The sequence below is a fragment of the Trematomus bernacchii genome, unplaced genomic scaffold (genome assembly GCF_902827165.1).
Source record: "Trematomus bernacchii unplaced genomic scaffold, fTreBer1.1, whole genome shotgun sequence".
Classification (NCBI taxonomy): domain Eukaryota; kingdom Metazoa; phylum Chordata; class Actinopteri; order Perciformes; family Nototheniidae; genus Trematomus; species Trematomus bernacchii.
In genome coordinates, this window is record NW_022987720.1 from 19,470,505 (window position 1) to 19,473,764 (window position 3,260).

Consider the following 3,260-nt stretch of genomic DNA (forward strand, 5'->3'; position numbering starts at 1 on the left):
TTGTGGTTGCGATGCCGATATCCGGACGCGTACAGCGAGGACTACACAATGACAATGAGGTGACTGGGGATGTCTGTTCAAAACATTGCAAACGTGAATAAATCATTTCAAATATATATTTGTCTCCGACTTTCATTTGTACATCGTTGTTAATGTGATGTTTAGTAGCTTTGATAGCTGTCCATACCTTCAGACAGCCTAAAAGTAAGACACAAGTTGTTTACTCACAGCCCGAATGCAGCATCGAGATCCGTGGCAAGCTGTGATCCTCTCCGATTAAGTTGTGACAGGACTTCTGTAGCTATTCTCCAGCGAGTAAGGTTTTTATTAAATACCTCCATCCCTCTCATCACAACAAGACTCTACACTGTGCAGAAAAAATACATGAAAATAACCTTGCTGGATAGCTTAGAATGAAACAAACAATCTTCCATGGCTGATATGTCACAGTAACGGGTAAACCACAGAAAAGTCGAGCGGGACACAAGTTGAATCCATATAATGAAATTGTTATTTTATATGTATATACACATATATATATAATATACATGCTATATATATACATGCTATATATATACATGCTATATATATTTATTTCTATCCTAGATTGTCTAGGCTATATAAACCGGAGGAAGCTGTCACAACTTTCTTGGTTTGTGAGTATCGAGAGAGAGATTGAAGCTCAAGCTGGTGAAAAGTGATATTTTTCCAACAATTTCCAATAAATGTTATTCTGAAACATAACTATCACTGTTGTCTTTCCTTCTATAACACTGATGAAGGCCAAGAAAAACTTTGCATTGCATAATATCTAAACTTACATTTGGGCACTTTAAATGTAGCCAAAAATATGTGAAGCTGGCGCTTAGCCCACCACAAAGTGCATAGTTGCAACTTAGGCAGTTAAGCATTTTATATCAGTGGGTCCTAATGGTGCAAGACGGGGAAGGCAGACATAATTGCTTAAACATATAGGCTTAACCCTTTAATTGCCAGACCAAGAAAAAATCTATGGAACAATTATTTGTTTGCATTTTTTTATCAAATGGGACACAAACTACCACAAACTACTTTTTTTTTGACTGACTACACAGTTGTGTTTTTATGAGCCTCAACCAACTGGTCGTGCTGGCGTTTTATGGTAAAAGTGCATTTTCAACAATCATCATCTACAGTATTTGTATGTATATATAGCATGTATATATATATATATATGTTTCAGAATAACATTTATTCACGTTTGCAATGTTTTGAACAGACATCCCCAGTCACCTCATTGTCATTGTGTAGTCCTCGCTGTACGCGTCCGGATATCGGCATCGCAACCACAACCTCACACACTGGTACTGAATGTGCATCAAAGTTTTCCTATGGAGCCAAATATACCAAAAGATAAATGTAAACAACAGAAGAAGCGATCGAAATGTGTATTTCCTGGTTATTCGTGGCTCCTCAAAGTACACGCCCCTGACACATTCCTGCCGTTATAGAACGTCACGAGTTCCCCGGTGTCACCAGTTAAACGGTAACACCGGCGGCTCCGTTAGCTTCGGCCGGCGGCGGAGTCCGGCATTATAACTGGAGATCAAGGAATGCAGCGAAACGCAGGCTTGGTTCGCCTGCAGCCCGCTATAGTATTAGCTAAATAAATTATGTTGAACAAGGCTTATTAAGCTGAACATCGCCACAATTGTTCTGCTATGTATCGGTACTTATTTTATTTTATTAACGTGTGAATGACAAGCATTACAAATAACAACAAATAGCTCATTATCTTGCAGATTGTCTCGTTTGATTATGAATGTAACGTTTATATAGTGGAACTACACTGTTTTATCAAAACCAAAGTGCCACGCAGTAACTTGGTATGCATGTATTTCAGCAGGAAATGTGCAACCTAGATGACATTTACCAACACAGACTATATAGAAATATTTGTAAAAGTTGTTCATGCGTTATTAAGTGAATATGGCATTAACCCTCCTGTTGTCTTCGGGTCAAATCTGACCGATTTACTACTTTCATCAATCATAACTTTTTTGTTTTACATTCGATTGCATTAAGGATTTATGATATCCTTCACAGTAGACATTTGAACATATAAAATTGCTGATTGACCTTGTCGTGGTGAGTGGGCTTTAAACTAAGACGGGTCATACTGAATAGTCTGTGCACACATTTTTAACATGTGATCTTTCTTTCATGTAGGACGCTTGAGGGAAGTTGCAACGCCTCGGCCAATGTGATGTCTTCCCCACGTGAAAGAGATTGAAGGCATAATTTATAACTTGAGACAATTTTCCAAATGTTATGACTTTTATTGGCTTAGGTAGTAATGGATTACATCCAACACGAATCAAGATCGTATAGAAAAAAAGGAAAGTGTAATCTTTAGTTACATAGGAAAAGATGTAATCGGATTAGTTTGACTTTTTTTAATAATAGGGAAACTCAGGATTACAATCATATTCAAAACCTGAAAAGAGCATATAGTGTTTGTTGTAAAATGATCAGATGTTCTCTCTTCTCTGGAAGCGGTACTGTTCTGTAGGCTAATACTTTAATTGTGAATCTATACACCTACTGCCTGAATCAGCTTTATGTATATTATACATTTAAGTAAAAAAATCATATTAATATTTCTTCTCTCCTGTGTTTATTTGCATTGCATTTGATATTGAGGTAATCCAAAAGAAAAATAAAGTTATCAGGTTACAGTACATTACTTTTATATCTTGATACTCACATTAAGTTACTGGTTGCGTTTTTGGCAAGTAGCCCTCCCAACCCTGTACATAAGTTATATCATTTTAATTACTGATACAGTTGTTGCACATCTTTCATTTATTTTCTAGTGTACTTAAGTCGTACATTTTCAATGTGAAATAGATCGGATTAAATATAGAGTAAAAGCACAATCTTAAATTATACATTTATCATTTTCCTATGCTTATTGTTAATGTAGTGGTGTTATAAACAAAATGTTGTTGTAAAGGAAATTAAGATGTTTTTTATTTGTTGACAAAAGATTTAAAGTTGATGCTCACAGAGGAAGAGCAGCCATGTTAACAGTGTTATGGCTACAGATGTAATATCTAACTCAACATTAGCCATGACAGTCTGGGCTTAGCAAGGGCCTTAGAAAACATACTCTAAAGGCCAAATCCAAAAACAGTGATACTGACATTTTAGCAGTTCACAGTCTTTGGAGATGGTCTTTCAGGCAATTGGCTAGTGACTTTAAAAAAATATAATTTCCC